The following is a 17811-nucleotide window of genomic DNA, read 5'->3' as shown; positions in this document are numbered from 1 at the left end:
AGTTAAACTGAGTCATCAGACACAGGAACTGTCTCTTCTATTGGGTGAATCATTATACTCGAACGCAAGTTTTAGCTTTGCAAATTTACCCTATCTACCAGGTTTAGTCTTTATAACTGGAACGTGTGACAAAGTTTACAGCCAAAACACATTACTTTCGGCCGGCCGCGGTGGTCTAGCGGTTCTAGGCGCTCAGTCCGGAACCGCGCGACTGCTACGGTCGCAGGTTCGAATCCTGCCTCGGGCATGGATGTGTGTGATGTCCTCAGGTTAGTTAGGTTTAAGTAGTTCTAAGTTCTAGGGGACTGATGACCACAGATGTTTAAGTCCCATAGTGCTCAGAGCCATTCTGAACCACATTACTTTCGTAGAAACAGTACGGAGGCGGGGCATGACTGGGGACGCTGGCAAGGTGAAGTCCACGCTGGCATCGGCTCAGCTGTGTGCGCACCGCCGCTCACTTGCGTCTTCGTCTCCAACTGGTCGGACCCGTCTACTCAAGCGAATTACATGGGTCATCGCAGCTTCTGCACTTGCCGAGCAACAGTGGCCGCGACCGCGTCACCTCTTTCGCTACGACCGTACTGTTCTCGTGCCCGATTATCTCGTTTGCGCTTAGCGCTTTTACGGTGGTTTTCCGAAACGACAATACTGAACCACCATTATATGCCCACCCACGTGCCGCAAACCACTGTGAAATGTATTGCATACGTACATCCCACTGTCCCAGTTATTAGTAGTTTAAACGCCTCTGTACGCTCTGTAATTAGTCTCATGTTTCCTTCGCGATCCAAGCGGGAACGATAGTAATGGACTGGAGTGTTTCTCTAGGTTCGCCACTTACTGCCTGTTCTAAAAACCTTTTAAGTATTCTTTCGCGGGATAGTTCGCATCCATCTTCGAGCGTCTGCCAGTTCAGTAGTATTTGTTACACCTAGTATGACTTGACGGTTTCCATTTGTGACTCACTGATAATATAGTCATAGGATTCGATATTGTTACCTTTTCAGAAGTTCATAATTTTACATTTCCGAACATTTTGCACCACTTTGAAACCTTATCAATATTCTACAGAATATTTGTGAAGCTTTTTCTCAGACATTCTTCATTGTGTATAACCGCATCATCTGTAAAACCTCTGATGTTAGTATTATCTGCAAGTAATTCAAATATAACATGAACAGAAAGGGTAACAACTCCCTTCCCTGGAGCACACCTGAAGTTACATCTATATCTGTCGATGACGCTCCATCCAAAATAATGTGCTGCGTCCTCACCACCGAGAATTCCTTAGGCCACTCACAAATTTCGCTCTATACCCCATACGATAGTACGCAGATTTTTGTTCAAAGTACCTACGATATATTCTGGTTAAAATAAGACCTAAACCGACCGCAAATTCTGTATAGAATCTGATAGGGATTCTACTGGGCAGCCGGCCGCTGTGGCCAAGCGGTTCTAGGTACTTCAGTCCGGAACAGCGCTGCTGCTGCGGTCGCAGGTTCGAATCCTGCTTCGGACATGGATGTGTGATGTCCTCAGGTTAGTTAGGTTTAAGTAGTCCTAAGTCTAGCGGACTGATGACCTCAGCTGTTAAGTCCCATAGTGCTTAGAGCCAATTCCAATGGACAATGGAGATTTGTTCAGTTTTAGCGATTTCAGCTCTTTCTCAACGCTGATGACACTACTATCTATTTCATTCTTTGTAAAGAAACCTTTGAGTTCAGCCTTTCCAGTTCTGCCTTGCTACTCTCAATTTCAGTTTGTCTCATCCGCACATATATGGAAAATATGTTTGATCCTACTAACACCCTTTTTATGACGAGAGATTTTTATAATATTCTTATACGATAGTCGTTAAAAGGTTAGAGAATTACCCTCTTGATAGCCAAACGCGTTTTATTCAGTACCTATCTGCGACTCTATGCTTTATCGTACATCTGTTGTGTAGTACTCTCTTTTTTCTCTGCTTTTCTTAGAGTGACTATACAGCCAGTAACATTGCAGGTTACCTCCCATCATCAACTGTTCTATCTGCATATCTGTCCATTGCAAAGTCAACTATTCTTTTATGTTCAATTCACGGTTCCTCTGAATGCTCCTGTCTCAGGCTAAGCGTTTAAAGTTCTTCATCGAGATTGACAGTACTGCCCCTTTACCTAGTTAGTTGAACATATGAATATTTCACTTGTTTTAGTTGTCCTTTGTACTGTGGTAATCATTGTACCTATAACTTCCACATGGTCGCCGATACTATGAAATGTGTACGGCGTTGTGGGCCGGGAGTCCCCCATTCGACGGAAAGATCCAATTACAAGTTTATGCCCACCATTGACATTGAGTCTTGCCTAAACAATCTCACATGCCGCTTCAATTTATGGATTTGAGTTTTCATCAACTGCAACAGGTACATCACTTTCATTTCCCATTAGCCTCTCCGTTCCAAATGTACATTGCTATATTTTTCAGATTTGAAGTAGCTTTCTGAACCTAATGTGAGTTCCACTGCATTTTAGGAGGGCTTCAAACCACCTATTACTTTTGCTACACATTCATACAGTATTTTCTGAGTCTTATCACAGTTCAGAGTATTAACATTTATAAGAAAAATATCACCAATTAATCTTCCGCAATTTGCTCTTCATTTACAAATCGATATACTATTCATTAAAGAAAAATACTACGAGAAGTACTATGCCCACCTCATGTAAGAGAAATTTAGGTCACTACACCAATTACAAGGTTAACAACAAACAAATTAATTTACGTCTGTAGCTATCTTCTTACATAATGTACTCAAGAAAGACAGTGAAATTCACTCTTATGATTTCTTGAGGGGAACAGGCAACCTGCGTTGAACAGCATCTATATACACAGGCAGCTCTCGTATGCTCCCAGCACACAATTTAGTGGGAAACGTGTCTGGTCTGCTGCATAACATTATTCTAAGAATTTTAACTTGTTTTCGTTCCACAGGAGCATACTTCCATGGACATCCTGCTCGGTTCCACTAAGTGTTTCGACTGGGACCCCATCGCGCGGTCGTTTTCAATGAAAGAATTCGAGAAAGCAGTTGCCACTAGTGTTTCTTCCGTCGCTTTTTTGCGCGAACTGGAAAACGCCCAAACGCTGCTCTTACTTCTCAGAAGCTTGTGGGGCTTTCGCTTGCGTGGGCGCCAAGGGAAGTGATAACACCGCAGCACGCGAGCATCCGGGGCGATTTCAGATAACTACGCACCACCGGTGAAAACGTTTTTATCGACGTGAGAGGAATGCCACTCGGTAGCTCGACCCTCTCTCTCTCTCTCTCTCTCTCTCTCTCTGTGTGTGTGTGTGTGTGTGTGTGTGTGTGTGTGTCGGAAGCGTGCATTTTCCTCATCAGAATTAGATGCCATTGCGTGTCTCTACATTTGTTGGGCGTTTGTATACATTCAGATTTGAAAAAAAGAATTATTTTATTGATACGAAATTCTCGATCATAATTTTGAGCAGAGAAAATATTCATTTGGGTGTAAAAGGGTAGGGCACAACCACCCATAGGTAACTTTCAACTGATCAACGGAGCTGCCAACCTACATCACCCACATCTATTTGCAGAGTTAAAACATTATGGCCTAACTAGAACAAAATGAGCTGCTTCGTGGAAATCAGCACGCATTCAAGACAAATCGATTATGCGGAAACCATGTCTCACCCTTCGCATTAACCCCAGATTCTTGAATACTGGTAACAAGGTAACCGAGGAAGGTAACTTACTGGAATCATACTCGAGAGTGTTGTGGTTCAAATCGTCGTCCAGATACAGATTTTCCATACGATCTGCAAATCACTTACGGCAAACTCTGGGACGTGTCCGATTTCCTTCTCCATCCTGCTTCAGTCTCAATTTGTGCTTCGTCCATCCCATCTTTCCTGTTCTTCCTTAGGTAGCCTATTTTATGCGGTGTTTCTAAATTTTCGATAAACGTTTCATTCACTATCACACTGACGCCATTTAATGAAAATACATTCAGATAGGGTATGAAACAAGGTTTGCGAATGACTCGAAAATTTCTTGACAGACTGATTACATCATGTTATCCTGGTTGAAGAGTCATCTACATGTGATGAAGTAACATCAGGTGTGCCTAACGGTGTGGGATCGAACCGTTGCTGGTCATGTCCTCTGTCACATTAATGAAACCACAGATATTATTAGCTCGATTTCTGGCTTTTGGCAGATGATGCTGTTATCTATGAGAATATTCTTCCGCACAAAACCTGTAGTAATACCCTGTTGCATCTACACAAAATACTATCTTCGTGCAAAGTCTGGCGGGTAGCGTTCGATGTAGACACATTTAAAGTTGTGCACTTCACAATATGTACGTATGGCTCTGAGCACTATGGGACTTAACATCTGAGGTCATCAGTCCCTTAGAACTTAGAACCACTTAAACCTAACTAACCTAAGAACATCACACACATCCATGCCCGAGGCAGGATTCAAACCTGCGACCGTAGCGGTCGCGCGGTTCCAGACTGTAGCGCCTAGAACCGCTCGGCCACTCCGGCCGGCACAATATGTACGTATCTGAAGTGTAACACACATATGTAAATAAGACGAAAGTTGGACTCTACTTGACGACTGTCTGGTGGTCTACTGCACCCGTGTCACCCTGGGCTAACAGAATGGCGAGGGCATACAAAGAATGGCCTGCTTGGTTGGCGACAGTGAATGACAGAAAAAATACTAAGTTATGCCACTTAAAGAGAGATGCCTTCTGTTTCGTGAGACTACCTACATACCTACACCGCAGACCACATTGCGGTGAATGGCGGAGGGTGCTTTATGCCACTACTGGTCAATTCAGGTAATGGCTTCCAGGACAGAAACTACATATTCGGAAAGTAAGTTCCGATCGGTCAAGAAATGGAAACCACTGTGAAAATCTAATAAAGCTTTGAACATATGTGTTAGACAGGGTCTCTAGTATGCCTGTCGGTTGCATCACTTCGCTCTTTTCAGTTCTGAGCGCATGGTGAGCACATAAAGATGCGTAGAAAATAGTGTAGCCCGCCAAATATGAGGTCCTGGTGAGAGATTTTGCCTAATGTTATGCAGCCCACATTACAGAACTGTCATGCGGTTCTTACTTAGTTATCGGTCGCAATCTGCAGGGGAAATGAAAATACTCCTGCAACGTTATCGGTGGGAAGTGTTTGATCACCCGCACTACAGCCGGTAATTGGCTCCGTGTGTTTCATCTCTGCTCACATAAACTACTGGCTATGAAGACAACGTTTTCGAACAGACAACGACCTATAGATGAGCGTAGAGAATTGGCGGGAAGCACAGGCGGGTGCCTTGTATGACGAGGGTATTGGAAAGTTGGTACAAGGCTACGATAAGTGTCTAAGTCGGAGTGGTGACTATGTAGAGCAGTGGCTAAAAGCTGTAGCTAACTGTTGCAGATAAAATATTTCTGATTATCATAGTGGTTTCCATTTCGCGATCAATAGAAACTTACTTTCCGAATAGCCCTAGTATTTTCCTTAGCCCTCCACGCATCTATCAAGTGCAGTAGATAACGAAGATAAAAGTCCGCTAATGAGTTCCTACAGAGCTGTACAAGCTCTTATTCTTGACCTGCCCCATTCAAACACTGTTGAACATGACTGTCTTTAAGTAGGAAACTGAGATCAGTGTGGTGGTGGTGGTGGTGGTGGTGGTGGTGGTGGTGGTGGTGGTGGAGGAGGAGGAGGGTGGGGGGAGGGAGGAGAGTAGTAATCGAGTAAAAAAGTACATACTTTAAAAATAATAATTTTATCATTAAAATTACTTCCAAAACATCAATAATACCATGCCCAGTCTTGATCTCTAAACTGATCCATTATTTTAATAAATCGTTAGGATGTTCCGATCCTGTGACTGCGGCGAAATATTGTATCTCCAAGGGTTTATACCTTCTCGAACAGAGTCAAAAGATGACTAAATTTCAGTCCTGGCGAGTATACGTAACCTACTGACTCTGTTCTGCTGTATTCAGTGTTCACCATAGAGACTGAGCCTAAAGTTCACAATGATTTAAGCGTTGTAAATACCGACAAAGCACCCTATCATTAAGATGGTGATAAACAACTGATTAACGTCAAGCCATACGAAGTTCCTGTACTTTATTTTGCGTGGCAAACGGGACTTTTTTTTCTCTATTCAGTACCTACTTTCTTTAAATGACACTTTTTTGAGAAGAGATTTCCTTTATTAAAAAACAATGATTCAAGAAAATACATTTCTCAAAAGACATCCAAGTTAATGTCTGTCTGTTGAGTACTGGTTTTCATTTGCAATGAGGACTATCACTTTTGTATGCAAGTACCAGTAAAACAGATTTTTAAAACTTGGGTATGTTTTCCCTTTGTTTAACAAGTGTCATGAACCACAAAAATGGGATTTGTGTAAACCACATATTGGTTTGGTCTTGAGTCAGAAGACTGGATTAAATCAGCACTCCTCGCTAGTTTATCATGACCTAGCCTCTTCATCTGCGCATAACTATCGCAACTAAAGCTATTTCATTTGGCTTACTGTAGACTCCTCGAACTTCCCTCAGTTACGAAATCGACGGTTCTTTGATGCCTTAGCATCTGTGTTCATTTGTTATCCTGACTGCAAATTTAATCTTCAGCTTTCTCCTAAAGAACCTTATTTCAAAAGTTTCTATTACCTTCTTATCTGATACGTTCCTCGACCACGTTTCACTTCCTTACATCTAACTTTATATTCGATAATGACAAATTTCTCTCTTTCAGCATTTATTTTCTTGTTATTGTCAGTCTCTATTTCGGCCACCGTACATATTTTGCTGCAAAAAATAACAGAACTCGCGTACTACTTTTATTGTCTCATTTCCTAACCTAATTCCTCCAAAATCGCATGGTCTAACTGTACGTTTCATTACTCTTGTTTCGCTTTTGTGATGCTCATCTTATAACATCTTTTCACGTCACTATCCAAATTCGCTCAACTGCCGTTCCAAGTCCTTTCCCGTCTTTGTCAGTGTCACCATAAAACCTCGAATTTCTTGTTCACTCTGAACTTTAATACCCTTCTCAAATATCTTCTTGGTTTCTTTCACAGCTTGCTCAGAGTACATATCGAATAGTTTCGGAGATTGGCCACAATTATGTGTCATTCCAAGTTCGACTACTGCTTTCCTTTCATTTTCGTCGTGTCTCATAACTGTGGTCCGGCTTCTGTAGGTAGTCTACATAATTCTTCGCTGCTGTATTATGTCCGTGCTGCATCCATAATTTCAAAGATTTTGTTCCAGTCAACGTTGTCAAAATATTTCTCTAAATCTTTAAATTCCATAAATCTAGTTTCGCCTTTCTTCAGACTGTCTTCCAATAATACATTTTGAAAACAGTCCGTATTAAATTGTAGAATGTCATCACCTGAGAATCCTGTGTCTTACTCTCCAATATTTCTCCTCACAGCTTTAGAGCGTGTGTACGTCACATTGTAATTGCCCTTTTCTCTGAGTACGGGAGAAGGTGCTGTCGAGGAACTAGCTGTTGCGCAAGCGTTTCAAATGCCAGCAAAGCCCCACGCCGAATGCGTCGTGTCGGCCAGGCGGGGTCCCGCGCCATTCACCGATGCTCCAATTGGCGGATATTCAGCGCGCCCGCCCTAACCCTTTGTGCAAGTCTGCGGGTCTTTCACGCAGCGTACAATTCAATAGAGCGGCCGGGCAAGCGGTCTCCATAGCAACCGGGTCGTCGTTGTCCCGGCCCCGGCCACCAGAGGGTTGCAGCTGACCCCGCTTCCCGCAGGTGTCCTGTCACCCTGTATCATCGCGCCCTGTACGACACACACAAACGGTACCTTAATCTCACGATATCTACGATAGTCCACACTCCCTAATTTTGATAAGTGTTAGTCGATCATAGAAATTGGCGCTGTATATAAGAGCTGCTTAACGTATACATTTTTTGTAGAGTTGTTCGTGGCGCTGATATTCCTGACAGAGCCGCATAAAATAATCGTTGCTGACGACTGTTAACACGGAGATTCTAAAACTTCCTGGCAGATGAAAACTGTGTGCCGGACCGAGACTCGAACTCGGGACCTTTGCCTTTCACGGGCAAGTGCTCTACCAACTGAGCTACCCAAGCACGACTCACGCCCCGCCCTCACAGCTTGGTAGAGCACTTGCCCTCGAAAGGCAAAGGTCCCGAGTTCGAGTCTCGGTCCGGCACACAGTTTTAATCTGCCAGGAAGTTTCATATCAGCGCACACTCCGCTGCAGAGTGAAAATCTCATTACGGAGATTCTACATTGACATCTATTCTCCACAAGAGTGTGGCGGAGGATACTTCTGCTACCATGTTTTCAGTGGGATCATGACAACGCATCAAAGTGGTTCAAAGATTGGCTACTTGCTTTCAGAAATTTGATATTTAGGAATCTACTAAACGCAGAAAATATAGTAAGTCACAATTGGAACCTGCCAACTCATGCAAATATCTAATTGATACGGATACGAAGTTGAATGATCACACAGACTCAGTCATAGGTAAAGCAAGTGTAGATTTCGGTTCACTAGTAGAAAACTGGGAAAATGTAATGAGCCCACACAGAAGATTGCTTACAAAACACTCGTACCATCAATGCTAGAACATTGCTCAAGTGTGTGGGCCTTCAAACCAAACGGTGCTAAAAGGGGACATCGAACGTCTGTCAAGAAGGGTAGCACGCACGATCACAGGTTTGTTTGACACATATTGTAGCGTCACGGAAATTCTGAAAAAACTGCACAGGTAAGTGCTTGAAGGTAAACGTAAGGTATCCCGCGAAAGCGTACTTACGAAGTTTCGAGACAGAATATTAACTAAGGAATCTAGTAATGTATTGCAACGTATATAGACCGTGAAGAGAGGATTAGAATAATTACGACGCCATAAAAGCGTTTACGCAATCATTCTTCTCGTGTTCCGTACGCGAATGGAACAGGAAAAAATCTTAATACTTGATAGAAAGAAAGTATCCTCTGCATTGCGCTTCAAAGTGGCTCGCAGGGTATTCGTGCAGATGTAGATTACATTTATTTACCTTCAGGGTCATATTTCAGTCTTCGTGAACGTTGTTACTTTCTGAGAGCCATCAGGTTCAAAGTTGAAGCGTTTCCCACCTCTACGTGATCCTGATGAGGTTTGCCGAGCACTGTTCCACTAAACGACAAAATACCTCAAAGATGACGAGGAGTGTACTGTGTGGTCGGATGCAGATCATCCTCCTTCATTAATATGTCCATTAAATTGATTTAATACGTTCAACACTTTAGTTGTGTCCCACCAGACAAGATGAATGAGTCTCCTCTTCTTTGTTATTTATTTCACCTCTGTTGCTATCCGATTACATTCGAAAAATCCCTAATTCAGCTATCCAGCTTCTGAAACAGATTTCGTTTCTCACTTGCCATCCCCCTTCATCATTTGCCGATGTCAGTCAAACGTTGAACTTCTGGAGGAAAGGAGTTCCTGATAGTTCAAATGACGACAGATTTCTGTTGCAGATTAGTAAAATCTACCAAATCGTTCCTTTAATTATGCTATCTATAAAGACAGTGACCTCAAAAGGACAATTTGTTGCTTTGCTGCGCCTTCCATACTTTTTGTAAGCATCCTGACCTAAATTGTGCAGTACTTCATTTAGCCTCCATGGAATTTCTGCTGATGTGATGTGTATCATCTTTTCCGCGCTCTAAAATATAGTGCAGCCAGAGTATCATAACTTGAAATGTTGTAATTTACTTTCTTGCGAGTCAGCAGCCTGATAGAAATCTTGTAATGACATTATAAGTATGAATCCAAGCCCGGTGCGTCAACTGAATTTCGCCGGCCGCTGGTGGCCGAGCGGTTCTGGCGCTTCAGTCTGGAACCGCGCGCCCGCCAAGGTCGCAGGTTCGAATCCTGCCTCGGGCATGGATGTGTGTGTTGTCCTTAGGTTAGTTAGGTTTAAGTAGTTCTAAGTTCTAGGGGACTTATGACCTCAGTAGTTGAGTCCCATAGTGCTCAGAGCCATTTGAACCATTTTCAACTGAATTTCTTTATTGCGATAGGCATCTTTCGGCTGTAAATGACTTTGTCAAGGTATCTGCGAATTATTCATAGACTTTTTTCACTATCTGCTTAATCTCTTCGGTATTTACATGTTATGGCTATTGGTGTGTGTACTTCCGTCTAGTTAATCTTGACTTCTATTCCACAGCGAAGCGTATTGTCGCTTATTAAATTGGTGTATATATACAAAATGGCTCAAATGGCTCTGAGCACTATGGGATTTAACATCTGAGGTCATCAGTCCCCTAGACTTAGAACTACTTAAACCTAACTAACCTAAGGTCATCACACACATCCATGCCCGAGGCAGGATTCGAACCTTCGACCGTATTGTCTATGTACAGCTAAGATCAAACGGTTAATCAACTAACTTCATAGACTATATAAAGAACTTTGTAACCATTTAGCATCGTTGGTACAACTGTCAAATGTGCTGTCAGAAATTCCTTACCATGTAAATACAAACTAAAGTACGTTGGAGAACATGCAATAATCTGAAAAAGGGGCAACAAGTTGTCACAAATTCGATAAAATCCAAACATAGATCACAGAATGAGAGATAGCAGTTTAATAAGCTACAGAAGTCACCGATGTGAAATGTAAGTCAAGACTAACTAGACGTAAGTACCTTTGTACACACACACACACACACACACACACACACACACACACACACCATATAGCCATAACATGTAAACATAAAAAAATTAAGCAAATAATTATAAAATTCGCTGTATTATTAGCAGGTAGTCTGACAAAGGCAGTTATCGATGAAATAGGGCTATCGCATCTAAAGTAATGTAACTGAAGTACTTCACTTTGATATTTGTAATGTCAGAACAATGATATATTTTAAGTATTTACTTTCTGTTGAAATTTATACATTCGAATCAATAGCCACTAAGTAATTACAGCAACGAAGAAGGCATTCAAGAAAGTAGATGTACCAGCTCATGACAGTTTCCTCGATGTCAAGCCTGCACGGACAATGATGCCATTGCTCATCTTGTAATGTGTTTTGATTGGTACTTACCGTTCATGTTAGTTGCTGTTCTCTGATCTGTATTTGTTTCTCTTTTAGTGTACGCTCTTTCCCCACAACTATGAATTGTTTATGAACATATTTTCTGCTGTGTAAAATTTTATGAAGATAAGTTATAATAAATTCACTCTGATGCTATACCGAACTCAGAATAAATGTAACCTGTGACAGAGGACGTTTACAATTGATAGCTAGAATTGAAGAACGCTGGTGTGCACTGTTTACGAAATTATATAAGGAGAAAATATTGTGGAGTGATATTTGGGCTTACGGAGAAGAGTGTTAAAAGGAGTACTTTAGGTGTGTAGGATACAGTGTAGTTGTATCAAATGGCTCTGTGCAGTATGGGACTTAACATCTATGGTCATCAGTCCCCTAGAACTTAGAAGTACTTAAACCTAACTAACCCAAGTACATCACACAACACCCAGTCATCACGAGTGTAATTGTATCACAGACAGTAGTGATAAGGACTGACGTTGGATCATTGCGTAAAGGTGACGCGTTAGCGCTGTTTTGCGAATTATGTATTGAGCTGTTGTTTGTGCAGAGTACACACAGACTATAGAGGTAAAGAAGGAAGCCAGAGAAGAGCACTGAAGAGTTGAAGAATGGAGAAAGGTATTTAATGGTGCAAATCCACAAGCGAGAAGAGTCGAAGGTACTTGAGAAATGAATAGTGGCGGATATACACTGATCAACCAGAACATTAAAACCATCTACCTAATAGCCGGTATGTCCATCTTTGGCACAGATAACTGCGGCGACGCGTCGTGGCATGGAAGCAGTGAGGCCCTGGTAGGTCGCTGAAGGGTGTTATCTCTACATCTGCGCACACACGTTACCTAATTCCCGCAAATTCCGGGGAGGGGCGATGAGCTCTGACGCCACGTTCAATTTTCCCCCTCCCCCCCCCCCCATTTGTGTTCCATAGGGTTCAGATATAATGAATTGGGGGCCAGCACATCAATTAGAATTCGCCACTGTGTTCCTAGAAATACTCCATCACACTCATGGCCTTGTGACATGACGAATTATCTTGTTGAAAAATGCCGCTATCGTCGAGAAACATGATCGTCATAAAGCGGTGTACGTGTTCTGCAACCAATGTACTATACGCCATGGCCGCCATGGTGCCTCGCACGAGCTCAACTGGAGCCATGGATTCCCATTTGAATGTTCCCTTGGGCATAATGGAGCTGCCCCCTGCTTGTCTCCGTCCTCCATTACAGGTGTCAAGGAGCTGTTCTCCTGGAAGAAGATGGATTCGCGCGCTCCCATCGGCATATTAAAGAAGATATCGGGATTCATCAGACCGTGCAGTGCTCTGCCACTGCGCCAACGACCAGTACCGGTGGTTACATGCCCAGTTCAATCGCAGTTGCCGATGTCGTGGTACTAACATTGGCACATGCATGTTTCGTCGGCTGCGGAGCCTCATCGTTAAGGAGTGTTCGGAGCACTGTGTACTCTGCCCAGCATTAAAGTCCGATGTTAGCCACAGTTCGCTGCCTGTCCTGTTTTACTGGTCTGCCCAGACAACGACGTCCGACATCCGTAATGAGGGGTGGCCGCCCAGTTCCACGACGTCTGGACGTGGTTTCATCTCGGTTTCGCCATGCGTTGAAGACACTCACCACAGCATTCCTCGAGCAACCGACAAGTGCAGTTTTCGAAATGGTCGTGCCTAGCCTCCGGTCAAGCTCAGAGAGATCGCGCTCCTTCCCCATTCTACAGATGGACAGCACGCTCACTGATACTACATGTACCGTGCGTGTGTACGACTAGCAGGCATTCCTCGCCAGGTGAGGCTGCTGTCGCCTGGACGGGTTTATATCGTTGGTAGGTCGGTGGTCGTAATGTTCTGGCTGATCAGTGTAGTCTGCGTTCAGAATGAGAAGTTTGTAATTGACAGATACTGAAATAAGATGTACGTGTCGAAGAGGTCTAAAGAAATAATTACTCTCAAGAGTTAATTGTCTTGTTACAGAAAGAGCAAACGTATGTAAGAACCGGGACATAAGAATGAGCTGTGTACGAGGAAAGTTAAAAATGACACTCGAACATTGGAGTTTAAAAACAAAACTTTAATTAAGTAATTTTTATTTAATAACTGGGACGGCGTAGCACGAGTTTTCTGTGGAATGAAATTCTAAAATAGTGTGCGTGCCTTTGAACAAGTAAATGCAACTGGTGATGAATTTAACTAATGCAAGATTGTGATTTCGCTAGAATTAGACATCAAATCTTGTTCGGTAGCTTTCCAGTGACTTGCTTCGGACTTTTATTTGCATCATGTTTTTTGAATGGACTATCTTTCGGAGCAAGATTTTGGTGGTGCAAATTTGCAATGAAATTTGTTCATATCGGACACCGAGGCAGTCATTTGTAGCAGATAGGGACGATCCACTACACCGGGAGAGGACCAGAGATAAAACTGCATTCAACTGCGGCCGGTGATAACCGAAGGTAGGAAGCTATGATACCCAACTCGCTAGCCACGGAAAGACGACAATAACAAACCGCAGTGTGCGTTGCGCAAACTTCCAGTTCTGTCACAATCGTTGCAGTTAGTTACCCTCCAAAATGTCACCAGTAAATTATTTTAAAAAAAAATCAGAAAGCATTTTAACAAAATAAACTTGTTTCTTAATGACACACTTTTGCAAATGAAATCGTGGGGATGTAGTAAATTTCTAGACCTAAATCTGCATGACTACTATGCAATTCAAACGTTAAGTGTTCGGCAGAGGGTTCATGAACCCCTCCCAGACTATTTCTCTACCATTCAGTTCTCGAATAGTATGAGGGAAAAATGAGCATCCGAAACTTACCGTTCCAGCTCTGATTCTTCTTATCTTAGTACGATCATTTCTCGTTATGTTGGTGGAAATCAATAAATTATTTTCGGATTCCGACGAGAAAGTTAGTGAATGAAATATCGTGAAAACAACTCGCCGGAACGAAAAATGCTCTTGGTTTAATTATTGTCACCCAACTGACGCCCCCCCCCCCCCACCGCCCCCCCCCCCCCCCCCCCACACACACAAACACACACAATTTCGCAATGATACAAAACGAGCTGCCCTTATTTGAACTTCTTCCATGTTCTCCGACAATTCTATCTGGTAAGGATGCCGTATCGCACTGCAGTTCTCCAGCCTAGTGGAGGCAGCGTCTTGGCAGATTCGTTGAATCTTCTAAATGCTCCGCCAATGAAGCGCAGTCTTTGGTTCGCCTTCCTCACAGCACTTTTTAAGTGATGAGTGCACGTTAGGTTGTTTGTAATGGCGACCACCAGGTATTTAGCTGAATCGACAAATTCTAAATTTGTGCGATTTACCGTATAAACGGTGGAGGATCTCGCACATTTTATTTTTTTAGTGTCAGTTGCCACTTTCTGCATCATACAGATATTTCGTTTTAATCATTTTGCAATTCGTGTGATCATCTAATGATTTCACTAGACGGAAAACGTCACAGTGCGACCAGTAATAGTAGGTTGTTCATGTTCCAATCGTGTCTGTAGATTGGGACAAAGGACCAATCACACTTCCTTGGAAAACACCAGATAGTACTTTGTTTCACTCGGTAGCTTGTCAGCAGTTACTGAGAACTGTGACCTTTCTGACGGGATTTCACGGATCCAGTCGCACAACTGAGACCATACTCCATAGGTACGCAATTTGATGAAAAGTCGCTTGTCAGGGACGGATTCTGGAACTCTAGAAATATGGAATCAACCTGAGATTCCCTGTCGATGACACTTCTTACTTGGTCTTAATGAAGAGCCAATTAGATTTCATAAAAACGATATTTTCTGAATCAGTGCTGACAATGTGACAAGAGGTTGTTTTCCTTGGGGTTTTCATAATGCACGAACACGGTACATGTTCAAAAATACTACTGCAAATCGATGACACTGAAGCAGGCTTATAATTTAGCGGATTCCTTCTATTTCCTTGTGTATTGATCTGAACTGTGCAGCTCTCCAGTCCTGAGATACGCATCTTTCATAGAACGAGCGATTGTGTACGACTGATAAAAGTAGAGCCATTTCTTCAGCATACTCCGAAAGGAATGACATTCGCACACAGTGTGGACAGGAAGATTCCCCTCTATTGAGTGGTTTAATTTGATTCACTATAACGAAGGAATCTACTTGAAAGTTGCTCATAAAGACAGTTCTTTACTCGAATTGTGGAATATCTACTGCAATTTCTTTCGTGAAGGAATTTCGGAAAACCACGAAGGTACTGATCGTATCTTGCCAACCAAAATCTCTCTTGATTTTCTGTCATATTTCGAGACAGATTTTCGTTGCGGAAACTATTAAAAACACTAGCATTAAAGTCCTCGTTAAATTTTTAAGCTTTTACTCGTACGTTTTTATTCCCTTACAGTGGAAACCTAAAACTTTCTCGCAGGCACACGTATTACACACAGTTATATGTTGGCTGTTAAAGGTGTAACATTCTCATTGAAACACAGTAACTAGCTGTAGTAGAACTTATGCTCGAAGGAGATGTAAGCATTGAATGTCGCATCATCCTCTCCCTCATCTAGAGAAAGTTAACGCTTTTTGTTATTAACGATAAGAGAATGTAACGAACGAAACCAATATTTGTTTATTGAGTAATCGGATAACCAAGCAACCTGCAATAATACAAGTAGCACTTGCAATTGACATTAAACACAGATCTGAATTTTGGCTCCTACATACGTCCAGAACTTATGATATCTTTATCCTTTTCCCAACAGTTAACTTACATAACAGATTTGTCTGATGCACTTTTCGTATGCATGTGTGTATTTAAAAGGTGAAGCAATATCTTAGAGGTGGGCTGGTCAGCTATTACTTGTTGGTTGCATAGAGGAGTGGTTAAAAGTTGTCGATCAGACTGACTTTTGAGCATGCATTAAACAAGCAGCGTACTTGAGAACCGTATCGCACTTCAATAAAGACAGTGACAGTTGATTAGCAAGAAACTGTATAGATGGCAATCGCTATTATTGTTTATTCAACTTCTTATCTGATAACAGTTGTCTGAGCAGCGTTACATATCATTGAAACAGACTGCTTGATAGCTCTGTAACGGTGAACGGTAAATAAAGTTACACGTGGAGCTGTCCAGACAACATAATTACTAGGTACAGCATAATTATTCATCGTTATAATTTCCTTTTAATCCATTTGCCTCTCGTCTTTACACCTCAATTCAAAACTTGGAAGCCGAGCGGTCCGAGGCGTCTTGTTACGATCCGCGCGGCTTCCCCCGTCGGAGGATCGAGTCCTCCCTCGAGCATGGGTGTGTGTGTGTCGTCCTTAGCGTAAGTTAGTTTAAGTGGTGTGTAAGCTTAGGGACGGATGACCTCAACAGTTTGGTCCCATAAGACCTTACCACAAAATTTGGAAAATGACGATTTCCAGTTTTGGTAAGTCAGTGCCATTGAAAAACAAACGAGTCAAAGGTTGTAAAATGAAAACCTATGAAAGAATCGTATGATGCCACTGCTTGCGGAGGGAGGCTTGGTCCCTATGACAGCGCTGAGGCCCAAAACTCGCCTCGAAAAAGCCTTGTGCGCTCACCCACGTGACTACAGAACTAGCACATGCTCGCTTCGTCCGTCAACTGTCCTCGGTCGCGCTGCAAACAGAGAGATAGAGGCTTCAGGTGAAGAGCACAGAGGTGTAGAGCGTTTCCTCGCAGTGGAACAAGTGCGGTAACGGAAATTCAAAGAAGATTGGCGCAAATGTACCGAGACTACTGCATATCCGTTGGATCTCTGACGTTCAATCCGAGCTCTGGCGCTGTGGCTGACTCGCGAGTCATCAATAAAGAGAACACTCACGTGCTGGACAATGGCATCGGTAATACAGTGTGGCGTTCCAGATCGAGTGTCGTCAGCCAGTGACATCCGCCCTACCTCGAATCGCTGGTGCCACGCCTTGAATATCACAGCAGACACATTTAGTGCTTGTGCCATTCTTTGAGGAATTTCCGGTACCCGCACACTTTCAGCTGTCAGGAACGGTACTACAACCCTTCGCTGTTCATTTGCAGCCTCCATTTTATCATTTTCTGCATGAGTTAAGTGCTGTGGACGGCCGACGAGTGTACTTGGTCGCTCTATGGTCACGTGGGTGTGTCGCTTTAACGGCGAGCTTGGAGTCTCGGCTCTCTTATAGAGACCACTTCCTCTTCCGTAGCCAGAGGCACAATGATCCCTTCAGCGGCTTTCGTTTTATAGCCTTTGGATTTTTCTTCTTCATTAACACTATTACTCCAAAAGCTGCTCTCACTTTGTCAAGCTTAATCTGGTTACAGTACTTCTCTTAGTTATTTTATTCTATAGACTTCTTCATTGACCTCCATTTCAGTAAACCTTTCAATAAACGATTTCAGTAAATCTTCATCTGTGTACTGCCCGTCTTATTGTTTCCTCGTTAATAACGCTCCATATTATCGAAACGCTGAGTCAATTCACCTTCACTCAAAGGCGACAGGTCGTTAATTCCCAATGAAGCGAACGAAAGAATGGATTATATTATATCATTTGTGTATTACAGCTTGCGAAAGAAGGGAGACTATTGTAGTAATTCATGCAGAAATCTAAATGGCTATGAAGCATATGAGTTTTTCTCCTAACCTACCAGGGCTACC

General features: G+C 42.7%; 1 protein-coding gene and 1 non-coding gene across 2 annotated transcripts in view; one reads left to right on the top strand and one right to left on the bottom strand.

Moving 5' to 3' along the window:
* Positions 1 to 17811, top strand: part of LOC126209561 (uncharacterized) — an 811828-nt gene that overhangs the window by 390593 nt on the left and 403424 nt on the right. The window lies entirely within an intron of this gene.
* Positions 8084 to 8158, bottom strand: Trnas-uga (transfer RNA serine (anticodon UGA)). The gene has a single exon. It is a non-coding gene; the product is annotated as a tRNA-Ser (tRNA).

Source organism: Schistocerca nitens, chromosome 1 (assembly GCF_023898315.1).
Source record: "Schistocerca nitens isolate TAMUIC-IGC-003100 chromosome 1, iqSchNite1.1, whole genome shotgun sequence".
NCBI lineage: Eukaryota > Metazoa > Arthropoda > Insecta > Orthoptera > Acrididae > Schistocerca > Schistocerca nitens.
The sequence above is the reverse complement of the archived record's forward strand: the minus strand, read 5'-3'. Positions and strand labels throughout refer to the sequence as shown.